At 60.1% G+C, this 16612-nt stretch overlaps 1 long non-coding RNA gene across 1 annotated transcript; it reads right to left on the bottom strand.

The window, feature by feature from the left end:
* Window positions 1-6374: 6374 nt before the first annotated feature.
* LOC127842349 (uncharacterized) lies at window positions 6375-14985 on the bottom strand. Its single transcript, XR_008031558.1, has 2 exons — window positions 14840-14985; window positions 6375-6469 (listed from the first exon to the last, which is right to left on the bottom strand). It is a non-coding gene; the product is annotated as an uncharacterized LOC127842349 (long non-coding RNA).
* Window positions 14986-16612: the final 1627 nt, after the last annotated feature.

The raw sequence follows: 16612 nt of genomic DNA on the forward strand, positions 1-16612 counted from the left end.
GATTTCGGTTCGGTGAAAATTTTCTGCGTATTTTCCCGAAGCCGTCGACCTGAGATCTGAGATTTGGTCTTCCGAGACGGGGCCTCCCGTGTCCCTGGCCTTGCGGACCATCTCTCGCGGCCGGGGTCTCGGAAGGCGGCCTGGGCTAGCGGTCTCGTACGGGACTAGCGGGCCTCCCGTGTCCCTGGCCTTGCGGACCATCTCTCGCAGCGGGGGTCTCGGAAGGCGGTCTCGACTAGCGGGACCCCGTGTCCCTGGCCTTGCGGACCATCTCTCGCGGCCGGGGTCTCGGAAGGCGGCCTGGGCTAGCGGTCTCGTACGGGACTAGCGGGCCTCCCGTGTCCCTGGCCTTGCGGACCATATCTCGCGGCCGGGGTCTCGGAAGGCGGCCTGGGCTAGCGGTCTCGTAAGGGACTAGCGGGACCTCGTGTCCCGCAAGATTCGCTGCGTATTTTACCGCAGCTGGCGGCGAAGAATCTGAGTGCCCGTGTTCCGAGACTTATTTGGACATAGAAATTTTCGACCGATTTCGGTTCGGTGAAAATTTTCTGCGTATTTTCCCGAAGCCGTCGACCTGAGATCTGAGATTTGGTCTTCCGAGACGGGGCCTCCCGTGTCCCTGGCCTTGCGGACCAACTCTCGCGGCCGGGGTCTCGGAAGGCGGCCTGGGCTAGCGGTCTCGTACGGGACTAGCGGGCCTCCCGTGTCCCTGGCCTTGCGGACCATCTCTCGCAGCGGGGGTCTCGGAAGGCGGTCTCGACTAGCGGGACCCCGTGTCCCTGGCCTTGCGGACCATCTCTCGCGGCCGGGGTCTCGGAAGGCGGCCTGGGCTAGCGGTCTCGTACGGGACTAGCGGGCCTCCCGTGTCCCTGGCCTTGCGGACCATCTCTCGCGGCCGGGGTCTCGGAAGGCGGCCTGGGCTAGCGGTCTCGTACGGGACTAGCGGGCCTCCCGTGTCCCTGGCCTTGCGGACCATCTCTCGCAGCGGGGGTCTCGGAAGGCGGTCTCGACTAGCGGGACCCCGTGTCCCTGGCCTTGCGGACCATCTCTCGCGGCCGGGGTCTCGGAAGGCGGCCTGGGCTAGCGGTCTCGTACGGGACTAGCGGGCCTCCCGTGTCCCTGGCCTTGCGGACCATCTCTCGCGGCCGGGGTCTCGGAAGGCGGCCTGGGCTAGCGGTCTCGTACGGGACTAGCGGGCCTCCCGTGTCCCTGGCCTTGCGGACCATCTCTCGCGGCCGGGGTCTCGGAAGGCGGCCTGGGCTAGCGGTCTCGTAAGGGACTAGCGGGACCTCGTGTCCCGCAAGATTCGCTGCGTATTTTACCGCAGCTGGCGGCGAAGAATCTGAGTGCCCGTGTTCCGAGACTTATTTGGACATAGAAATTTTCGACCGATTTCGGTTCGGTGAAAATTTTCTGCGTATTTTCCCGAAGCCGTCGACCTGAGATCTGAGATTTGGTCTTCCGAGACGGGGCCTCCCGTGTCCCTGGCCTTGCGGACCATCTCTCGCGGCCGGGGTCTCGGAAGGCGGCCTGGGCTAGCGGTCTCGTACGGGACTAGCGGGCCTCCCGTGTCCCTGGCCCTGCGGACCATCTCTCGCAGCGGGGGTCTCGGAAGGCGGTCTCGACTAGCGGGACCCCGTGTCCCTGGCCTTGCGGACCATCTCTCGCGGCCGGGGTCTCGGAAGGCGGCCTGGGCTAGCGGTCTCGTACGGGACTAGCGGGCCTCCCGTGTCCCTGGCCTTGCGGACCATCTCTCGCGGCCGGGGTCTCGGAAGGCGGCCTGGGCTGGCGGTCTCGTACGGGACTAGCGGGCCTCCCGTGTCCCTGGCCTTGCGGACCATCTCTCGCGGCCGGGGTCTCGGAAGGCGGCCTGGGCTAGCGGTCTCGTAAGGGACTAGCGGGCATCCCGTGTCCCTGGCCTTGCGGACCATCTCTCGCGGCCGGGGTCTCCGAAGGCGGCCTGGGCTTTTGCGTTTACGAGGGGGTCGATGGTGCCGCTGGCAAGGTACTATAGGTAAAATGGAGTACCGCTAAGGACGAAAACATTCCTATATATATGGTGGAAATATTTAAAGATTGGACTTAGAGCATTTTCAATGAAAATGGACTTAGAGCATTTTCAACGCATATTTCGGCTCGGAGGCTTTCGCGAGACGTACGGTCTCGGAGAGCGGTCTCGGAGCGCCTGTTTCTCGGCCGACTGACGCTTCTAAGGCCTGAAACGACGTACCGAGCCGAAACACCCCCATCGACGGCCTAGCTGGGAGGCCGCCGTGACTATTCCGAGGCAAGCTGGACTAGCTAGCGGGACCCCGTGTCCCTGTCCCCCGTGGCCTGGGCTAGCGGTCTCGTACGGGACTAGCGGGCCTCCCGTGTCCCTGGCCTTGCGGACCATATCTCGCGGCCGGGGTCTCGGAAGGCGGCCTGGGCTAGCGGTCTCGTAAGGGACTAGCGGGACCTCGTGTCCCGCAAGATTCGCTGCGTATTTTACCGCAGCTGGCGGCGAAGAATCTGAGTGCCCGTGTTCCGAGACTTATTTGGACATAGAAATTTTCGACCGATTTCGGTTCGGTGAAAATTTTCTGCGTATTTTCCCGAAGCCGTCGACCTGAGATCTGAGATATGGTCTTCCGAGACGGGGCCTCCCGTGTCCCTGGCCTTGCGGACCATCTCTCGCGGCCGGGGTCTCGGAAGGCGGCCTGGGCTAGCGGTCTCGTACGGGACTAGCGGGCCTCCCGTGTCCCTGGCCTTGCGGACCATATCTCGCGGCCGGGGTCTCGGAAGGCGGCCTGGGCTAGCGGTCTCGTAAGGGACTAGCGGGACCTCGTGTCCCGCAAGATTCGCTGCGTATTTTACCGCAGCTGGCGGCGAAGAATCTGAGTGCCCGTGTTCCGAGACTTATTTGGACATAGAAATTTTCGACCGATTTCGGTTCGGTGAAAATTTTCTGCGTATTTTCCCGAAGCCGTCGACCTGAGATCTGAGATTTGGTCTTCCGAGACGGGGCCTCCCGTGTCCCTGGCCTTGCGGACCATCTCTCGCGGCCGGGTTCTCGGAAGGCGGCCTGGGCTAGCGGTCTCGTACGGGACTAGCGGGCCTCCCGTGTCCCTGGCCTTGCGGACCATATCTCGCGGCCGGGGTCTCGGAAGGCGGCCTGGGCTAGCGGTCTCGTAAGGGACTAGCGGGACCTCGTGTCCCGCAAGATTCGCTGCGTATTTTACCGCAGCTGGCGGCGAAGAATCTGAGTGCCCGTGTTCCGAGACTTATTTGGACATAGAAATTTTCGACCGATTTCGGTTCGGTGAAAATTTTCTGCGTATTTTCCCGAAGCCGTCGACCTGAGATCTGAGATTTGGTCTTCCGAGACGGGGCCTCCCGTGTCCCTGGCCTTGCGGACCATCTCTCGCGGCCGGGGTCTCGGAAGGCGGCCTGGGCTAGCGGTCTCGTACGGGACTAGCGGGCCTCCCGTGTCCCTGGCCTTGCGGACCATATCTCGCGGCCGGGGTCTCGGAAGGCGGCCTGGGCTAGCGGTCTCGTAAGGGACTAGCGGGACCTCGTGTCCCGCAAGATTCGCTGCGTATTTTACCGCAGCTGGCGGCGAAGAATCTGAGTGCCCGTGTTCCGAGACTTATATGGACATAGAAATTTTCGACCGATTTCGGTTCGGTGAAAATTTTCTGCGTATTTTCCCGAAGCCGTCGACCTGAGATCTGAGATTTGGTCTTCCGAGACGGTCGATAGTACCGCTGGCAAGGTACAATAGGTAAAATGGAGTACCGCTAAGGACGAAAACATTCCTATATATATGGGAGAAAAATTTTTTTTGACTCTCGCGACTGGCCTACCCACTAGACGTGGTCTCCCCGTAGGCATTAGCGGACAGTCGCGGGACATCGGGCGCTTCCCTCGTCTCGTACGGCAGCGCGCTTAGACCGAGGTCTGCTAGGGCCACCCAAACCCTACGTAGTCGCTCGGTCCGGCCTCGAAGCAGGAGGCCACAATACGGCGCTAGCAAGCTACCCAGGCCTGGTCGGTAAAAACCCCACTAACGTGCGGGAACGACCTCGTCTCGTACGTGCGACAGCGCTCTTGGACCGAGGTCTGCTAGGGCCACCCAACCCCTACGTAGTCGCTCGGTCCGGCCTCGAAGCAGGAGGCGAGAATACGGCGCTAGCTAGCTACCCAGGCCTGGTCGGTAAAAACCCCACTAACGTGCGGGAACGACCTCGTCTCGTACGTGCGACAGCGCTCTTGGACCGAGGTCTGCTAGGGCCACCCAACCCTACGTAGTCGCTCGGTCCGGCCTCGAAGCAGGAGGCGAGAATACGGCGCTAGCTAGCTACCCAGGCCTGGTCGGCGAACCCCCTACCCTGCGGGGGCCACCTGCCCGTGGAGCGGCGAAGCAGCCAGCTTGGAAAAGGCAAGAATCTCGGCCGCCGAAGCGGCTCGCAGTGGTCCCGGCCGCATTCACACCCGGCCAGCGGGAAAAATACCACAGGCCTGCCCTCGGTGGCGCGAACGGGGACTAGTGGACGAACTAGCAGTCGGTCCCGAGACGCTCGCAGTCGGTCTCGGCTTCCGTGCCCTCGATACGGAGAGCCTTGACGTGTCCTGCCAGCTCGGCGCGGTCTTTCAACCGAAGCCGGGCGGCGACCAGTCGAACGTAGTACGGGGGCGCTCGCTCGCAGCGGTTGCGGTGAATCGGCCGCGTCTCGCAGCTTGAGCTCGAAGCGTCCCCTGGGCTAACGTCTCTGCAATCGGTCGGCTGGCTGGTAGGCCGCGCGTGTTCCCCCAGCGGAACGAGAACGCGCAGCTGCCGAACGAAGCCTAGCCGGCCAGAGACGAGCCCAGTGCGAGAGAGTCGGATAGAGGCTCGCAAAGCGATTTCACGGGCGACTCGCGCGGGTAAGGCCGTGAACACGGTCTCGCGAACGTAGTCGCCCTAGGGGACGAACGAGAGCGGCTGGCCGCTGGCTCGCAGCTGCTGCCCAGGGCAGACTAGTGTCGGCAGGTGGACACGCACGGTAGTAGGCGAATCGAACGCGGGGGACGCCCCGCGATGCCGAGGCCGGTTCCGCCATACCAACGCCGGAAGGCCCGAAGCAGCAGCCGGTGAACTAGCACGCTAGCCGCCAGTCCCAGAAACACGTTTTGTCGTCGCTGCCCGAGCGAGAGCGCAAGCGAGCAGTTGCCGCTCTCGCAGGCGGGCGTGCGTAGGCGTACGTGTACAACAGTAGCTATCTGGTTGATCCTGCCAGTAGTCATATGCTTGTCTCATAGACTAAGCCATGCATGTCCAAGTACACGCCTTCACACGGCGAGACTGCGAATGGCTCATTAAATCAGTTATGGTTCCTTAGATCGTACAATCCTACTTGGATAACTGTGGCAATTCTAGAGCTAATACATGCAACGAAGCTCCGACCCTCGCGGGGAAGAGCGCTTTTGTTAGCCCAGACCAACGCGGTCGCCGCAAGGCGGCCGCAACGCGTGGTGACTCTGGACAACTTTGTGCCGATCGCACGGCCTCGCGCCGGCGACGTATCTTTCAAGTGTCTGCCCTATCAACTGTCGATGGTACGTGCTATGCCTACCATGGTGATAACGGGTAACGGGGAATCAGGGTTCGGTTCCGGAGAGGGAGCATGAGACACGGCTACCACATCCAAGGAAGGCAGCAGGCGCGCAAATTACCCAATCCCGACACGGGGAGGTAGTGACGAAAAATAACAATGCGGGACTCTTTCGAGGCCCCGCAATTGGAATGGGCACACTTTAGATCCTTGAGCGAGGATCGATTGGAGGGCAAGTCTGGTGCCAGCAGCCGCGGTAATTCCAGCTCCAATAGCGTATATTAAAGTTGCTGCAGTTAAAAAGCTCGTAGTTGGATCTCGGGCACAGGCTTGCGGTACGTCTCGCGGCGGTCACCGCTCGTCCTGGCCTCCCGGCCGGCGTCACCGTCCCCTGGTGCTCTTGACCGAGTGTCTCGGGCGGCCGGCACGTTTACTTTGAAGAAATTAGAGTGCTTAGAGCAGGCCCTGGTCGCCTGTATAATTGTGCATGGAATAATGGAATAGGACCTCGGTTCTATCTGTTGGCTCTCGGAGCGCGAGGTAATGATTGATAGGGACTGACGGGGGCATCCGTATTGCGGCGCTAGAGGTGAAATTCTTGGACCGTCGCAAGACGAACGACAGCGAAAGCATTTGCCAAGCATGTTTTCATTAATCAAGAGCGAAAGTCAGAGGCTCGAAGACGATCAGATACCGTCGTAGTTCTGACCATAAACGATGCCAACTGTCGATCCGCGGTGGTTTCTCGAATCCCTGACCCTGCGGGCAGACCCCGGGAAACCGAAGTATCTGGGTTCCGGGGGGAGTATGGTTGCAAAGCTGAAACTTAAAGGAATTGACGGAAGGGCACCACCAGGAGTGGAGCCTGTGGCTTAATTTGACTCAACACGGGGAACCTCACCCGGCCCGGACACTGCGAGGATTGACAGATTGAGAGCTCTTTCTTGATTCGGTAGGTGGTGGTGCATGGCCGTCGCTAATTGGTGGAGCACGGTCTCGCGAACGAAGTCCAATAACGAACGAGACTCTGGCCTGGTATATAGCTCGGGCGTCTGCCGCTGCGCCCGTGTAGAGCTTCTTAGAGGGACTAGTGGCGTTTAGCCACGCGAGATTGAGCAATAACAGGTCTGTGATGCCCGTATATGTTCGGGGCCGCACATGCGCTACACTGAATGGATCAGCGCGCGTCTTGCTTGGCCCGAGAGGGTCAGGAAATCCGTTGAACCCCATTCGTGGTAGGGATTGGGGCTTGCAATTGGTCCCCATGAACGAGGAATTCCTAGTAAGCGCGAGTCATCAGCTCGCGTTGATTACGTCCCTGCCCTTTGTACACACCGCCCGTCGCTACTACCGATCGCTCCAGTCAACGAGCTCTTCGGACTGGACCCTTGGGCCGGCTTCGCGGCCGGCTCTCGGTGCGCCGAGAAGATGCGCAAGTTGACCGGGGTAGAGGTCGTAAAAATCGTAACAAGTTATCCGTAGGTGAACCTTCGGATGGATCATTACCGAGACCCTAGTGTTCGCATACTCAGGCGAACGATGGTACTCGAAACCACCGGCCAGTCTCGCTAGCGCGGTCCCGGTAACGCGGGGACCTGCGCTGCGGCGACGAAGCCGACAAAGTCGAGCGTGCGGCCGAGGTACTGGCTGCCGCCCGCAATACTAGCCCACGTTGATGGCGGCGGCGTGTTCCCACAAGCTGGAAAACGCCGGGGCGAAATGCGAACGGACGTGGAATCCGCCTTAGCGTCCGGACTGTGGGGTACCTAGTGGGCTCGCAACCCCAAGACCAGCGAGACCGCTTGCTCGGTTGTCTCGCGAGGTTCAAAGAGCGGCGACGTAGAGTCGCTGTCGCCCCGATTGTTGTTCCCAAACACTCGGTCTAGACCAGTAGTGTGTCTACTGGTCACCCTAGAACGCAAGTCTTCGCTCGCCCTGCACGGCGTCGAAGCGCGGGCCTCTGGCTGCCTCAGGCGGCCGCGAGTCGACCCGTCAATGTGCAGACAAAAACAACTCGACATTTTGAACGCACATTGCGGCCCCGGCTATCTGCCGGGGCCTCGCCTGTCCGAGGGTCGGCTAAACGTACTCCCGCGCGATCCGTGTCCTCGCAGTCCCGCAGCAGCTGGGGACTCGGACACCACGAAGCCGGGGTCTGACGTGTCGCACTGGCTTTCGCAGCCGGTCCGTCCGTCTCGAGACCATAGCGTGTGGCGGTCTCGGCGCTAGCGTGCACTCGCGAAGCGGCGTGACGACAGGGCTCGATGGGCCTCTTGTCTCCCGCAGCCGAAAGGCGACCTTCGCGCACGCTGCCCAGCCACGAAACCTGTACAACCTTTCATTGCGAAGGCGCGCGTACATACCCTAACCGACCTCGGATCAGACGAGATTACCCGCTGAACTTAAGCATATCAGTAAGCGGAGGAAAAGAAACTAACGAGGATTCCCTCAGTAACGGCGAGTGAAGCGGGAAGAGCCCAGCACCGAATCCCCGGCTCAGACGGGCCGCGGGAAATGTGGTGTATAGGCGGCCGATTGGCGTCTCCGACCGGTCTTCGAGTCGTGAGACAGGTAAGTTTTACCCTACTGTTGACACAGAGTCGTCGCAATGGTAATCCTGCTCAGTACGAGAGGAACCACAGGTTCAGACATTTAGTTGAGACCTTCGACTAGGAGATTTGTCCGCATTCAGACGGGCATTTCTCCCGTATGTCGATCGATGCTGGTCTCGCAGTGATGTCCCTGGTAGGCATGCTACTGAAAAAGACCAAGTCCACTAACGCTGGCTTCGACTAACGGGACCATCTGTCCGCACCCAGACGGGCATTTCAACCGTATGTCGGAGCCGTGTGATGTCCCTGGAAGGCACACCAGTGAAAAAGACTAAGTCCACTAACGCTGGCTTCGACTAACGGGACCATCTGTCCGCACCCAGACGGGCATTTCAACCGTATGTCGGAGCCGTGCTCACGCAGCTGAGTGTCACTGCGGTGAACTGGCTAACTAACACCAACGAAAACGTGTACTGGTAGGCTTATTTTTCTTACGAAAAATTACAAGTCCACCAGTCGACCCAGGGAGGGGATGCTTTCACGTTTTTCGGGCTATTGAGCCGCTGGTCGTGTTTGCGTGCGTTGACACTTTGACACTTTGACACTTTGAACGCAGAGTAGCATACAGCCTTTCAGCTGATGGACGGACGGGGCCAGGCCAGGGAGTTTCGCTCGCATCTAGACGGGCGTTTCTCTCGAATGTACCGCTGGGGCAGTGTGTCTCGGTGGTTGGCCTACGGTGCCGCTGATCGTGGTCGTATACATTAATACTTGCAACAATTTCATTGTGTATTGGCTGGAAATACTGAACCAGACGGGCGTTTCTCTCGAACGTACCGCTGGGGCAGTGTGTCTCGGTGGTTGGCCTACAGTGCCGCTGATCGTGGTCGTATATATTTATACTTGAACATTTCGAAGCATTTCGAAGCATAGACGCATAGGCCCTACTGCGTAGTGTCGCTGAGGTGGTTGCTCGACGGTACCGCTGATCGTGGTGGTATATATTTATACTTATCTTAAAAAATCGGAAATATCGCATATCGGGCGCTTTTTTCCTCTCCCTAACCCTAACCCTCGGTAACCGAAGGCCCCACGGCCCCGGGGGTGGGTGCGTTCGACTCGGCCGACGGTCCCGCTGACCGTGGTGGTGTCCTTCTGGACTTGGCCCGTCCCGTTAGGGTTATCGTTAGGGTTAGTAACCCTAATTAGGGTTAGTAACCCTAATTTTCGTTACGGCGATTTTTACGGTCTCTGTAACCGACGGCCCCACGGCCCCGGTGGTGGGTGCGTTCGACTCGGCCGACGGTCCCGCTGATCGTGGTGGTGTCCTTTGGCACTTGGCCCGTCCCGTTAGGGCTATCATTAGGATTAGTAACCCTAATTAGGGTTAGTAACCCTAATTAGGGTTAGTAACCCTAATTAGGTCACCGGGCCCCGGGGGTTGGGGAGCGCAAACGCTCTTTTTCGACTCGCCCGACGGTCCCGCTGATCGAGGTGGTGTCCTTCTAGACTGAGCCTGGCCCGTTAGGGTTATCGTTAGGGTTAGTAACCCTAATTAGGGTTAGTAACCCTAATTAGGTCACCGGGCCCCTGGGGTGGGGGAGCGCAAACGCTCTTTTTCGACTCGCCCGACGGTCCCGCTGATCGTGTTGGTGTCCTTCTGGACTTGGCCCGTCCCGTTAGGGTTATCGTTAGGGTTAGTAACCCTAATTAGGGTTAGTAACCCTAATTAGGTCACCAGGCCCCGGGGGTGGGGGAGCGCAAACGCTCTTTTTCGACTCGCCCGACGGTCCCGCTGATTGAGGCGGTGTCCTTCTGGACTTGGCCCGTCCCGTTAGGGCTATTGTTAGGGTTAGTAACCCTAATTAGGGTTAGTAACCCTAATTTGGTCACCGTAGACCCCCGGGCCCCGGGGCAGGGGGAGCGCAAACGCTCTTTTTCGACTCGCCCGACGGTCCCGCTGATTGAGGCGGTGTCCTTCTGGACTTGGCCCGTCCCGTTAGGGCTATCGTTAGGGTTAGTAACCCTAATTAGGGTTAGTAACCCTAATTAGGTCACCGTAGACCCCCGGGCCCCCGGGGGTGGGGGAGCGCGAACGCTCTTTTTCGACTCGCCCGACGGTCCCGCTGATCGATGTGGTCTTCCTGTGGACTTGGCCCGTCCCGTCAGGGTTATCGTTAGGGTTAGTAACCCTTATTAGGGTTAGTAACCCTAATTAGGTCACCGTAGACCCCCGGGCCCCGGGGGTGGGGGAGCGCGAATGCTCTTTTTCGACTCGTCCGACGGTCCCGCTGATCGAAGTGGTATCCTTTTGGACTTGGCCCGTCCCGTTAGGGTTATCGTTAGGGTTAGTAACCCTAATTAGGGTTAGTAACCCTCATTAGGTCACCGTAGACCCCCGGGCCCCGGGGGTGGGGGAGCGCGAACGCTCTTTTTCGACTCGGCCGACGGTCCCGCTGATCGAGGTGGTGTTCTTTTGGACATAGCCCGTCCCGTTAGGGTTATAGGGTTATTTACCCTAATTAAGTCACCGTAGACCCCCGGGCTCCGGGGGTGGGGGAGCGCGAACGCTCTCATTCGACGCGCCCTACTGTCCCGCTGATGGAGCTGGTGTCCTCTTGGACTCTGCCCGTCCCGTTAGGGTTATATACCCTAAAAATACCCCAAATTAGGGTTATTTTCCCTACCCTGACCTACTTTAATCTGACCCCCGGGCCGTCCCGTGGGTCGAAGAGCGCCGACGACGGGTCCAGTCGATAGACGGGACAAAGCCCCGAGTCGGCGGCCTGGTTTCGGCCGAGCATCTCCCCAGGGGGCGACGCAATCGCGGTATTTGTGTTTTTAGACCCTATAGTACCGCTGAGGACGAAAACATTCCTATATATATGGGGGAAATATTTAAAAGTTACGGTCTCGGAGCGCCTGTTTCTCGGCCGACTGACGCTTCTAAGGCCTGAAGCGACGTACCGAGCCGAAACACCCCCATCGACGGCCTAGCTGGGAGGCCGCCGTGACTATTCCGAGACTAGCGGGACTGGCTAGCGGGACCCCGTGTCCCTGGCCTTGCGGACCATCTCTCTCGGCCGGGGTCTCGGAAGGCGGCCTCGGCTTGCGGTCTCGTACGGGACTAGCGGGCCTCCCGTGTCCCTGGCCTTGCGGACCATCTCTCGCAGCGGGGGTCTCGGAAGGCGGTCTCGACTAGCGGGACCCCGTGTCCCTGGCCTTGCGGACCATCTCTTCGGCCGGGGTCTCGGAAGGCGGCCTCGGCTTGCGGTCTCGTACGGGACAAGCGGGCCTCCCGTGTCCCTGGCCTTGCGGACCATCTCTCGCAGCCGGGGTCTCGGAAGGCGGTCTCGACTAGCGGGACCCCGTGTCCCTGGCCTTGCGGACCATCTCTCGCAGCCGGGGTCTCGGAAGGCGGCCTCGGCTTGCGGTCTCGTACGGGACTAGCGGGCCTCCCGTGTCCCTGGCCTTGCGGACCATCTCTCGCAGCGGGGGTCCCGGAAGGCGTTCGCGACTAGCGGCACCCCATGTCCCTGGCCTTGCGGACCATCTCTCGCGGCCGGGGTCTCGGAAAGCGGCCTCGGCTTGCGGTCTCGTACGGGACTAGCGGGCCTCCCGTGTCCCTGGCCTTGCGGACCATCTCTCGCAGCGGGGGTCTCGGAAGGCGGTCTCGACTAGCGGGACCCCGTGTCCCTGGCCTTGCGGACCATCTCTCGCGGCCGGGGTCTCGGAAGGCGGCCTCGGCTTGCGGTCTCGTACGGGACTAGCGGGCCTCCCGTGTCCCTGGCCTTGCGGACCATCTCTCGCAGCCGGGGTCTCGGAAGGCGGTCTCGACTAGCGGGACCCCGTGTCCCTGGCCTTGCGGACCATCTCTCGCGACCGGGGTCTCGGAAGGCGGCCTCGGCTTGCGGTCTCGTACGGGACTAGCGGGCCTCCCGTGTCCCTGGCCTTGCGGACCATCTCTCGCAGCCGGGGTCTCGGAAGGCGGCCTCGGCTTGCGGTCTCGTACGGGACTAGCGGGCCTCCCGTGTCCCTGGCCTTGCGGACCATCTCTTGCGGCCGGGGCATCGGAAGGCGGCCTCGGCTAGCGGTCTCGTACGGTACTAGCGGGACCTTGTGTCCCGCAAGATTCGCTGCGTATTTTACCGCAGCTGGCGGCGAAGAATCTGAGTGCCCGTGTTCCGAGACTTATTTGGACATAGAAATTTTCGACCGATTTCGGTTCGGTGAAAATTTTCTGCGTATTTTCCCGAAGCCGTCGACCTGAGATCTGAGATTTGGTCTTCCGAGACGGTCGATAGTACCGCTGGCAAGGTACAATAGGTAAAATGGAGTACCGCTGAGGACGAAAACATTCCTATATATATGGGAGAACATTTTTTTTTTGACTCTCGCGACTGGCCTACCCACTAGACGTGGTCTCCCCGTAGGCATTAGCGGACAGTCGCGGGATATCGGGCGCTTCCCTCGTCTCGTACGGCAGCGCGCTTAGACCGAGGTCTGCTAGGGCCACCCAAACCCTACGTAGTCGCTCGGTCCAGCCTCGAAGCAGGAGGCCACAATACGGCGCTAGCTAGCTACCCAGGCCTGGTCGGTAAAAACCCCACTAACGTGCGGGAACGACCTCGTCTCGTACGTGCGACAGCGCTCTTGGACCGAGGTCTGCTAGGGCCACTCAACCCCTTCGTAGTCGCTCGGTCCGGCCTCGAAGCAGGAGGCGAGAATGCGGCGCTAGCTAGCTACCCAGGGGGCCACCTGCCCGTGGAGCGGCGAAGCAGCCAGCTTGGAAAAGGCAAGAATCTCGGCCGCCGAAGCGGCTCGCAGTGGTCCCGGCCGCATTCACACCCGGCCAGCGTGAAAAATACCACAGGCCTGCCCTCGGTGGCGCGAACGGGGACTAGTGGACGAGACGCTCGCAGTCGGTCCCGAGACGCTCGCAGTCGGTCTCGGCTTCCGTGCCCTCGATACGGAGAGCCTTGACGTGTCCTGCCAGCTCGGCGCGGACTTTCAACCGAAGCCGGGCGGCGACCAGTCGAACGCAGTACGGGGGCGCTCGCTCGCAGCGGTTGCGGTGAATCGGCCGCGTCTCGCAGCTTGAGCTCGAAGCGTCCCCTGGGCTAACGTCTCTGCAATCGGTCGGCTGGCTGGTAGGCCGCGCGTCTTCCCCCAGCGGAACGAGAACGCGCAGCTGCCGAACGAAGCCTAGCCGGCCAGAGACGAGCCCAGTGCGAGAGAGTCGGATAGAGGCTCGCAAAGCGATTTCACGGGCGACTCGCGCGGGTAAGGCCGTGAACACGGTCTCGCGAACGTAGTCGCCCTAGGGGACGAACGAGAGCGGCTGGCCGCTGGCTCGCAGCTGCTGCCCAGGGCAGACTAGTGTCGGCAGATGGACACGCACGGTAGTAGGCGAATCGAACGCGGGGGACGCCCCGCGATGCCGAGGCCGGTTCCGCCATACCAACGCCGGAAAGCCCGAAGCAGCAGCCGGTGAACTAGCACGCTAGCCGCCAGTCCCAGAAACACGTTTCGTCGTCGCTGCCCGAGCGAGAGCGCAAGCGAGCAGTTGCCGCTCTCGCAGGCGGGCGTGCGTAGGCGTACGTGTACAACAGTAGCTATCTGGTTGATCCTGCCAGTAGTCATATGCTTGTCTCAAACACTAAGCCATGCATGTCCAAGTACACGCCTTCACATGGAGAGACTGCGAATGGCTCATTAAATCAGTTATGGTTCCTTAGATCGTACAATCCTACTTGGATAATTGTGGCAATTCTAGAGCTAATACATGCAACGAAGCTCCGACCCTCGCGGGGAAGAGCGCTTTTGTTAGCCCAGACCAACGCGGTCGCCGCAAGGCGGCCGCAACGCGTGGTGACTCTGGACAACTTTGTGCAGATCGCACGGCCTCGCACCGGCGACTTATCTTTCAAGTGTCTGCCCTATCAACTGTCGATGGTACGTGCTATGCCTACCATGGTGATAACGGGTAACGGGGAATCAGGGTTCGGTTCCGGAGAGGGAGCATGAGACACGGCTACCACATCCAAGGAAGGCAGCAGGCGCGCAAATTACCGGTAATTCCAGCTCCAATAGCGTATATTAAAGTTGCTGCAGTTAAAAAGCTCGTAGTTGGATCTCGGGCACAGGCTTGCGGTACGCCTCGCGGCGGTCGCCGCTCGTCCTGGCCTCCCGGCCGGCGTCACCGTCCCCTGGTGCTCTTGACCGAGTATCTCGGGCGGCCGGCACGTTAACTTTGAAGAAATTAGAGTGCTTAGAGCAGGCCCTGGTCGCCTGTAAAATTGTGCATGGAATAATGGAATAGGACCTCGGTTCTATCTGTTGGCTCTCTTAGCGCGAGGTAATGATTGATAGGGACTGACGGGGGCATCCGTATTGCGGCGCTAGAGGTGAAATTCTTGGACCGTCGCAGGACGAACGACAGCGAAAGCATTTGCCAAGCATGTTTTCATTAATCAAGAACGAAAGTCAGAGGCTCGAAGACGATCAGATACTGTCGTAGTTCTGACCATAAACGATGCCAACTGTCGATCCGCGGTAGTTTCTCAAAAACCTGACCCTGCGGGCAGACCCCGGGAAACCGAAGTATCTGGGTTCCGGGGGGAGTATGGTTGCAAAGCTGAAACTTAAAGAAATTGACGGAAGGGCACCACCAGGAGTGGAGCCTGTGGCTTAATTTGACTCAACACGGGGAACCTCACCCGGCCCGGACACTGCGAGGATTGACAGATTGAGAGCTCTTTCTTGATTCGGTGGGTGGTGGTGCATGGCCGTTCTTAGTTGGTGGAGCGATCTGTCTGGTTAATTCCGATAACGAACGAGACTCTGGCCTGCTAAATAGCTCGGGCGTCTGCCGCTTCGCCCGCGTAGAGCTTCTTAGAGGGACGACTGGCGTTTAGCCATGCGAGATTGAGCAATAACAGGTCTGTGATGCCCTTAGATGTTCGGGGCCGCACATGCGCTACACTGAATGGATCAGCGTGCGTCTTGCCTGGCCCGAGATGGCCGGGAAATCAGTTGAACCCCATTCGTGCCAGGGATTGGGGCTTGCAATTGTTCCCCATGAACGAGGAATTCCTAGTAAGCGCGAGTCATCAGCTCGCGTTGATTACGTCCCTGCCCTTTGTACACACCGCCCGTCGCTACCTCACCCGGCCCGGACACTGCGAGGATTGACAGATTGAGAGCTCTTTCTTGATTCGGTAGGTGGTGGTGCATGGCCGTCGCTAATTGGTGGAGCACGGTCTCGCGAACGAAGTCCAATAACAAACGAGACTCTGGCCTGGTATATAGCTCGGGCGTCTGCCGCTGCGCCCGTGTAGAGCTTCTTAGAGGGACTAGTGGCGTTTAGCCACGCGAGATTGAGCAATAACAGGTCTGTGATGCCCGTATATGTTCGGGGCCGCACATGCGCTACACTGAATGGATCAGCGCGCGTCTTGCTTGGCCCGAGAGGGTCAGGAAATCCGTTGAACCCCATTCGTGGTAGGGATTGGGGCTTGCAATTGGTCCCCATGAACGAGGAATTCCTAGTAAGCGCGAGTCATCAGCTCGCGTTGATTACGTCCCTGCCCTTTGTACACACCGCCCGTCGCTACTACCGATCGCTCCAGTCAACGAGCTCTTCGGACTGGACCCTTGGGCCGGCTTCGCGGCCGGCTCTCGGTGCGCCGAGAAGATGCGCAAGTTGACCGGGGTAGAGGTCGTAAAAATCGTAACAAGTTATCCGTAGGTGAACCTTCGGATGGATCATTACCGAGACCCTAGTGTTCGCATACTCAGGCGAACGATGGTACTCGAAACCACCGGCCAGTCTCGCTAGCGCGGTCCCGGTAACGCGGGGACCTGCGCTGCGGCGACGAAGCCGACAAAGTCGAGCGTGCGGCCGAGGTACTGGCTGCCGCCCGCAATACTAGCCCACGTTGATGGCGGCGGCGTGTTCCCACAAGCTGGAAAACGCCGGGGCGAAATGCGAACGGACGTGGAATCCGCCTTAGCGTCCGGACTGTGGGGTACCTAGTGGGCTCGCAACCCCAAGACCAGCGAGACCGCTTGCTCGGTTGTCTCGCGAGGTTCAAAGAGCGGCGACGTAGAGTCGCTGTCGCCCCGATTGTTGTTCCCAAACACTCGGTCTAGACCAGTAGTGTGTCTACTGGTCACCCTAGAACGCAAGTCTTCGCTCGCCCTGCACGGCGTCGAAGCGCGGGCCTCTGGCTGCCTCACGGCGGCCGCGAGTCGACCCGTCAATGTGCAGACATGGCTATGTGCCTGTGCCTCGCATGTCCGAGTGTCGGTTAATATACGTACTCCCGAGCAATCAGTGTCTTCGCAGTCCTTCAGCTGGGGACTCGGACACCACGAAGCCGGGCTCTGACGCGTCGCACTGGCTTGGCCAGCCGGTCCGTCCGTCTCGAGACCATATATGTGGCGGTCTCGGCGCTAGCGTGCACTCGCGAAGCGGCGTGACGA

Source organism: Dreissena polymorpha, chromosome 8, assembly GCF_020536995.1.
Source record: "Dreissena polymorpha isolate Duluth1 chromosome 8, UMN_Dpol_1.0, whole genome shotgun sequence".
NCBI classification, from domain to species: Eukaryota; Metazoa; Mollusca; class Bivalvia; order Myida; family Dreissenidae; genus Dreissena; species Dreissena polymorpha.